We start from the raw sequence: 8,391 nt of genomic DNA, 5'->3' as shown, positions 1-8,391 counted from the left end.
GGGGGGCCGCGAGCGGGGGGAGGAGGAGGGACGCAGGCAGCGCGGAGCGCGGCTCTCCCGGCCTCACACTCCGAGCAGAGCTCTCCGCGCGCCCGAGCCGCTGGCCGCCCGCGCAGCCCGACGCGGAACCGGGCGCAGCGGAGCCGGTGCAGGACGGGCGCGGGGCGGCGGCGGCGGCGGCGGCCGTCCATGCGGCGGGCTCGGGGCTGCCCGGCGCCGGGAAGCACGCGGGGGCGAGGCGAGGGGGCCGCCGGCCGCTCCGGGACGCGGACCGCCAGGTGAGCAGCGCAGCCCGCACCCAGCGCCCCGCGTCCCCCCGCGTCCCCCGCGCTCGGGCCGCGTCGCTGCCCGGCTCTTGGGCCTGTCCCGACCCCGGGCATGCTGGGCGGGCGGCGGGCGCGGTAGGTGTGTCGGGGCGCCCGCCCCGGGCGAGGGGAGCCAGCGCGCGCCGGGTCTACGCCGACGGCTGCGCCGCCTCCTCCCGCCTGCCTTCCCGGGGGACCCGCTCTGTCTCAGCGCCAGCACTCACCCTCCGCCCTCCTCCAGCTCGGGGACTCCGGGGACGGCCAGCCTGGGCGTCCCGGGGCCGGTGGGGACGGGCGGGCACACACGCAGCGCGCGCGCGCCCCGCCGCAGCCTCGCCAGCCTCGGGCCCGGGCTGGGGAGCGGGCAGCCCCGCCCCGCGTGCGCCTCCGCGCGGCCGCTGCAGCCCGGCGCCTCGGGAGCCCGAGGGGACGGGCTGTTCCGCCGGCTCCGGACTCTTCCTCGAGTGCAGCCCGAGTACCTGCAGCCCCTCGGCGCGCCTGCAGGCTGGGCTCTTACAGAGCCAGCCCACGTTGGAGCTGCAGCGCCCTGGAAGTTAGTATTTTTTTCTTTGAAACATCAGCCCTAAACTGGGAAGAGGCTTTCAGGTTGTTCTCAGGCCCACTTAGCATCTGGAACTGGTGGGTCCGGGGACCCCCGAGCAGCCCGCCCCCGCCCCCGCCCGCTGACTGCGCGTGCTGGCGTCTTCCCTGCCCCCTCTGTGACCCCCGCCACGCAGCCCGCGTCCCTTGGCAGGCAGTAAGTGAATCTGAAGCCTTGGACCTGGGTAGCCCAAGCGGTCATGCGATGCCTGTTGGAATTTGGAGTAAGAGAAAAAGGGACCTGCGAGAGGGCTAAGGAATCATCTGGTCCAGCTGTCGTTCCCCAGCCGAAGGCGCCCAGGCACAGAAAAGTCTGAACATTTTTCCAGAGACCACACAGCTCTGAGAACCCGCGTCACCTCCATCGCGATGTCTTCTGCTGCATCGCTGAAGGTGATGAGGTGTTTGCTTAATAGGATGTTATTGGGTCTCAGAACACAAAGAAGCAAACATTTTAAAAAGGTGACTTAAATACAGCACTGCCCCATTCCTTTAGACTTTTGCTGGCACCATAGTTGAATTCCTTTAGAAAACAAAATCCCAGCCCTGGAATTAACGAGAGGAAGCAGATGGAAGTCCGGGGACTTTCCTACACACCTCTGCGGCGCCGGAGCAGGCATTCCCAGAGGTCCTGGAGATGGCTTTGGGTGATGAGAACAAGGAGGCCCTACGAGCAGCCACCCGGGTGGCCTCCGTGAGGAAGGCTGGTCGGTTAAGCTTGTAGAACTCCTTCCGGCGGGGCGCCGGGCTGGCCTTGTCTTCATTTCGGCCTCCCCTGCCATGAAGCAATGGTTCTGATTGGCTGTTAGGAAAAAGTAAATAAAGAACCGTCCAGAGTTGGGGAGTGAGATGGGCTTGGATATTTTGGACTCGGAGGATTGTTGCTGTTGTTTTTGGCTCAGAAATGTTTGTTGTGATTGCAATCGCTCACTGTAAAGAGAGGCTGGGAACTGCTTGCCCAGCCTACTGCACCCCCCCCCCATTTCTCTCCATGGCACCACCTTCCTCCCTTTGGCTGGGGTCTCAGTGTTTGAGGGCTCCCAGCTCCCCATCCCACCCCCTCATTTATAGCTAATTCGTTACCAAGTCCCTTCCACATTCTCTTGTGATAGCTCAGGAAATTGTTTTCCTGTCTCCGTTCCCTCTGCCCGCTCTGTAAGCCATGTCCACATTACAGTAATAGGCTCCCCTCTTGACTCCTGGCCACGAGCCCCTTTCTTCATTTTAATCCATCTTCTTTCATGCTGACAGATTAATATTCCTAAAATTCTGATTTGGCCACATCATTCCTTTCAAGGTATCACAGTGGCTCTCTGGTATTCACTTCTATTTAAATCTTCTCCAACCGGTATTTTTGGGCATCCGTTGTGTGCCAGGGACTGTTACTACGTGCTGGGGTTTAAACTGAGAACGAGACCATATTCTTGCCCTTGATTTGTTGACAGGCTAGCGGGTGACACATAGCCACCTGGGAGAGAAAGGGACGTAAAGAAACAACCACAAAACTTTGCAAAACATCGGGGAGACACAGATGAGGGAGAAACATTTTCCTGCATGGGAGGAGCTAGGGAAATTATAGCTGGGCTTTGAAGCAAGAGGAGGAGTTCAAGGAGCTGGGGAAAGCTGGCAGGAGGGAGGGCCTGCCAGGCAGGGGGAAGAGCTTGAGCAAAGACCCAGAGACGTGGAAGTGCTGGTGTGGACATGGCGGCGTCAAGGTCATTCTTCATCTGGGCATTTAAAACCTGCCTCAATTTCAGCCTACTTGATTGACCCAAGAGCAGCCCGACCCTCCCCTGCCTGAAACCCTTCATTCCGCGTACCTGGACGTTTTATCGTGGTCTTGTATGCCCCCCACCCCCAGCTTGGAAAGTCAGAGCTCCCCTCGCTGGTGTCAGGCTTGTCAGGACGTGTATCCCTGCCCTCTGGCACACGCCTCCCCCCTTCCCTGAACCCACCTTCTGTGCTCCCCCACATTCTCTGCACTGACTCTGTATTCAGCCTGGACATATCCTGGTGGGCAGGCCTCATCTCCCCAGCCACCCAGATGTGTCTCCAGAGCAGCCCCGGGGCTTCTGGTCCTCCGGCCTCTACCTGGCCCGGGGGCACAAAGCCAGCTCCCTGCCAGCACCGGTGAACCTCAAAACTTGACTGAGTTTAACCTTCCATCCTGCTTTCCCTCCTTTCTCTTCTACTGTCCTTTTCCCGCCTTTTGTCTGTCTTTCAGTTTGTGTGCAGAATGGTGACATTTATTTACATACGAGCAGATCTAAAGGCTTCATGTGTTTGTTGACTGGCTTCTCTTTGAAGGTCGTGGATTAGAAATGCTGCGCTGGCAGCTGAGGCAGGACGCTCTGCTGACTCTCCCCTCCTTTGGGGTCCCGCTGTCACCACCCCCGCCCCCCCGCAGGATCTGTGCTCTGAGGCTGGCCACCTCTCATCTTCTGGGCCGTATTTGCCTTCTTTCCTTTCCCCAACCCATCAAAACTGACTTCTCCGGTTTCTGGAGCCTCGTTGGCCCGATGAACTCCTTCAGGTCCTGTTTAACAAGCCCTGTGTGCTGGCGGATTAAAGGCTCCTCCCAGCCGTCTGTGCCGGGGACAAGGGAGGAAACGCGGCTTGTTTGCCCGAGGTCAACGACTCAGGTCTTGAACCCTAGTCTTACAGCCCAGCTCAGTTTGGTGCTCTTTCTAGTGTATCGTTATTTCCTGAGAGGGTTGTCTTTGGAACAGCTGAGTCAGAATTAGGATCTGGTGGGGGGAAAAACCCCAGATTCCGGGAATGGGCACTTTAAAGATGGCGTCAGGCAGCAGGCTCCGGTCTGAGGACCCCTGCCCTCGTGTTTTTACAGTGAGGTTCCAGTGACAGGGGGTGAGTTAAGCCACGTTATCCTTGACTGAGGCCTTGACCTTGACTCTAAGGAGTGAGCCACGGAGCAGGGCCCTCTTTTGGCCAAAGTGGTCTTCAGTTCAGTCCTGAAAGCATGCTCCCCTCCCCCTCCCCATGAAGGCAGGTAAGCCCAGCCCCCATGCAGGTCACTGTGAATTATTTCTGGGCCTGAGCCAGTGCTGAGGGAGAAGGCCCAGGGTGGGTTGGTCTGGAGCCCCAGGTTGCCTAGGGTCACAACGAGCTGAGACTCCCGGTGCCACGCACTGCTGCCCCGGGCGGGCTGAGCTGCACTCTCTTCCCCAGAGTGAGGTCTGCTCACGGACACATCTTCATTCTGCAGGCCTGTGCTTCACCCCCTCGCACCTCCACCCTCAGTCTCCCCGTCTGCAACAGAGGATGGGCACAGCCTGGAGGGCTGTGTGGGGGCCGGTGCCCGGGCACTCGGAGCGGAGCCAAGGCCCAGCACCTAGTGGGCGCCCGCCGTCGGTTCTCACCCCACTTAACTGCCTGGCACCCAGTCGGAGCTCGGCAGGCAGGCGGCGCTGGATGTGCTGGAGAAAAAGTGTGTAACCTCAGGCTCCCTGCGCCCTGGGGGCTTTGTGTCTGAAGGGCTGAGCATTGCAGCCTTATATTCAAACCAGCCAGTAAACCCTGCCAGCTGTGCAGTAGTAATAATAATGAATTATCCACTCAGCGTCTTCTCCCCTGTCCACTTTCCCCCTCCGGTTTCCCTTTAGCTTCCTCTGAGAAGAACCTAAGGAGCAGGCAGGCAGCAGTTCCCTTTACTGATGCTTACTTGTCCCGGGAGAGTGGTCTCTTTTTGCTTGCCTCTTTCTTTTTACCTAATCTTTCAACCGAACATACAGCACACACTGTCTTCTCCGATGAGCCTGCCTGGGTGGGTCATGAGTGGTACCCCGCCCGGCAGGGCAGCATTCTCCCTCATCCCCTCTCCTCTCGGGTGTGGTCCAGAGGACAGAGAGCCAGTTGACGACGCCACGGTTGTCCCAGAAGGGTGGCACCGGGCAGCCCATGACCTAGGCCGGGCAGAGGGCGGGCGGGGCAGGCGGGCCTGCCCCACCCTCCCCGCCCGCTGGCCGGCTGCCCGGGGGCTGGCCAGCAGTGAGGACCCGAGTAATGAGTGATTAATGGGCGCCCCCTCTAGTCTCCTGCCAGGGGAAATGAAGGGCCAGCCGTGGGCTGGGGCCCGTCGTGACCTGCTCCAGGTGGGCTTGGAATGCACCCAGCTCGGGATGGGGATTAAGGCTTGAAAGATGAGAGGAAATGAGATGTTAACCCTTTAGGCCGTGGCCCTCTGAGTCCCAGCAGGGAAATCGCAAGGCAATTATCTATAGGCCTCTGATGAAAGGGGAGCTTGGCCTTTGATTCACGGCAGAGACGCAGCCATGTGACCGCGGGGGAGGGGCAGGGTGTGTGACAAGCGACATCTTTGACTTAACCATTTTCTTGGAGGCTCAGATGAACACCTTATGAAAGTGGATACGCGGACTGCTGGGCGGCTGCTCTGCTCTCGGAAACCTTCCGATCACATCAGCAAGTTACAGATTTGTGGTTGCCAAGCAGATTTTTCCTTCTGTAAAGTCCTTTCCTGCAGTGACTCCGACCACTTGTCATTTCAAGAAAGATCGAGGAGGCGTCTGACACTGGCCGGACACCATCTCTGGCAGTGGGTCAGCCTGCTGCTCCGGGTCAGGCAGCAGCACCATGATGCCGAGTGGGAGGCCCTCCGGAGCCAACTCCCTGAGTCCAGGCCTTGGCTCCCCAACGCTGGGGGTCCCTGAACAGTTCCTCGCCCTCCTGGGCTGTAGTTTTCCCACCTGTGAACTGGGGATGATAGAGACATGCCATGGGTGAGATTCATGAGGATATAAAAAGCTGACCACGGTCTCAGGCACGTGGAAGTGCCAAGTGGATCGTAGCTGTCACTTTTTCTCACCTCTCTGGCTAAATCCAGACACTAGAACCTCTATGGGAAGGATGTAAGCGGCCTTGCTTAGGGCTGTTGATCTGGTTGGTTGACCTCTGTCCCTCACGTGCCTTGAATGCTGGTTCCCCTCGCCCCTCCCTTTGCTGCTGGCTCGCTGGCCTCCAGCTGCCCTTTGGGTTACACCGCTGTCCCCTGCCCCCACCTCCATGCTTGGTGGCCAGAGCTGGTGGACCGGGCAGTGATGCCACCAGGCCCCCTCGTGGCACAGCCCTTCCACAGCAGCTCTGCCCACGGCCAGCCTCACTGTGACCAGACAGCGCAGAGCAAAGTGGCTGTGCGTAGAGAGGGCGGCTGCCTTGAAAGCAAAAGTCAGAGCCGTGGAGATGGTCTGACCTGGGTGCAAATCCCAGCTCTGCCCCGTCCTCTGATTTCTCTGAGCTCCTGTCGCCTCAGCCTTGATTGATGCCAGGAGTAGGAACAGTTATGTAGTGGTTGAGAGGGTCAAGCCCGACAGTGACACCAGGCCCTTTGAGACTGTGGCGGGGAGTTTACTGCTGGTCATAAGGGGAGCCTTGGGAGTCGAGCCTCGTCTTCAAGTTTTGAAGCGCCATCACAGGGTGTGCCTGATGTCCTAGCCTCTATTTCCATTTAGTGTCATTTCCAGAACAGACGAGGACCCAGGTCCGGCTTGATTTTGGTGCTGTTTTAGCCAAGGCCCAGGGTTTCATTCTGCTTGAAGCTCAGAGGATCTGCGGGCCAGCTGAGGGTGAGGCACTGCTGTTCTCGAAGCTCCGTGTCAGGGACTGGGATTTCCCTGCATTAACTTGTTCAATCCTCTCAACAATCCACGTGAGCTAGACATTATTACTCCTGCTCCACAGGCTAGAAAACTGAGGCTCAGAGAGGCTGAGGAAATTACACAGGCTCACACAGCAAGTGGATGTCAGAATGATACCTGAGTCCCAAGTCATCTGGCTCCAGAATAAGTACTCTGGGGGCTCATGGGCCAGGTAGGGCCTCAGTGTAATTGTAACTCACGGAGAAGTCTCATTGTAACCACTTAAAATTCTAATTGTAATCCACTTGAAATTTGTAAAAATTCACATACCATAAAATTCACCATTTTGAAGTGCACACTTCAGTGGTTTTTAGTTTATTCACGAAGTTATGCAGCCATCACCATTATCTCCTTCCAGAATCTTTTCAGCACCTCTGAAAGGAACTCAGTGCCCATTAGAAGTCACTCCCCACTCCCCCCCCCCCCCCGGCAGCCCGTGGAAACCACAAACCTACTTTCTTGTCTCTCTGGATTCTGGACATTTTATATAAATGGAGTCACACGACACGTGGTCTTCAGTGACTGGCGTCTTTCACTAGGAACCGTGCTGCCGGGGTTCACCCACGTTGAGGCGGGTGTCAGTGCTTCAGTCCCGTTTCTGGCTGTGCAGCCCACTTTTAACCTAAAACGTAAGGCTGACCGTTTTGCTTAGAGAAGGGGTGAAGTAGCAGCCGCAGGACAGATGCAGCGCAACAGGGTGCTCGTGTTTTACCGTGGGCGGCTGTGGGAGACCTGAAGGGACGGGCGGGAGGGGTGGTGCTCCTGCCTGGCCAGGGGGGGGGGCGTGGTACTGGTGGGGGCGCGGTACTGGCGGGGTTCCTATTCTGGGGGGAGCAGGGGAGCCCAGCTCCTCTCCTCCAGGCACTTGTGCTGCCCTCGGCTTGTGCCATTGCCAAGCCTACTGAGACAGGTCCTGGAGAGGCCACGTGGGTGCAGTGGGCCCCTCCCTGCCTGGGAGAGGTGACCTCCAGGTGTCCTGAGCCGTCTCTGCCGCGTCTGCCAAGTTTCGGTGCCGCGGAGACAGTCCGGCCCCCGCGAGTCTGCGGCTCCTGACTCCAGGTGGCCCCTGGCAGCGCTGGTGACTTGCTCTTTATTTAGATGTAACACTTGATTTTTTTCTGATGACCACAGTAAGGTGTATTGTAGAAAACTTAGGAAATACAGAAAACTCAAAGAAGAAAAATAAAAGTCATCCACAATTCCCCAGCTAATGATGACCGTTATTTTTAATGTGTGTCTTTCAAGTCTTTCTCCACACTCACACTCACACTCACACTCACACTCACACACACACACACACGGTTCTATAAAACTGGTATTATGCTGAAGATATTGTTTTGTTCACTACTTTTTCGCTTAACAATACATAGTAAACATTTTCCTTATGTACTAAATATTCCACATTCTTCCAAAGCGTGATTTACTAAGTGGCTGCAGTGTATTTTTAGAAACATTAATATTTGCTTAAACAGACCCCTATTTTGGACATGTTGGATTGTTTTCCGTTTTTCAATATTGTTTATAAATAAAACTGCTTCTTTTGTGCATTTCTTGTACTGCTGTTAATGCACAGTTCTGTTCCTGGGATAAAAGATGTAAATACTCTTAAGGTATTTGATACATATGGTCAAACTGACCTTCTAGAAAGACTGTATAATTCCACAGCTGGGTTATTTTTTAACTTGAGTTTTACTCCCCTCCCTCCTCCCCTCCTTCTTCCCATCCCCTTCTCCCTCCTCTCCTCCTTCCCTCCCTCCTCCCCTCCACTCCCTCCCTTCCCTCTTCCCTCCTTTCCTCCCCCCTCCCTCCTCCCC

At 57.0% G+C, this 8,391-nt stretch overlaps 1 protein-coding gene across 1 annotated transcript in view; it reads left to right on the top strand.

Moving 5' to 3' along the window:
* Window positions 1-217: 217 nt before the first annotated feature.
* Window positions 218-8,391, top strand: part of THSD4 (thrombospondin type 1 domain containing 4) — a 484,948-nt gene continuing 476,774 nt past the window's right edge. The window contains exon 1 of the mRNA XM_064480753.1: window positions 218-278. The gene's annotated coding sequence lies outside the window, so the exon portion shown is untranslated. The remainder of the gene's footprint in view (window positions 279-8,391) is intronic.

The sequence above is a fragment of the Camelus dromedarius genome, chromosome 29, assembly GCF_036321535.1.
Source record: "Camelus dromedarius isolate mCamDro1 chromosome 29, mCamDro1.pat, whole genome shotgun sequence".
Lineage (NCBI taxonomy): Eukaryota > Metazoa > Chordata > Mammalia > Artiodactyla > Camelidae > Camelus > Camelus dromedarius.
Note: the sequence above shows the minus strand (reverse complement) of the source record. Positions and strands in the feature narration are given on the sequence as shown.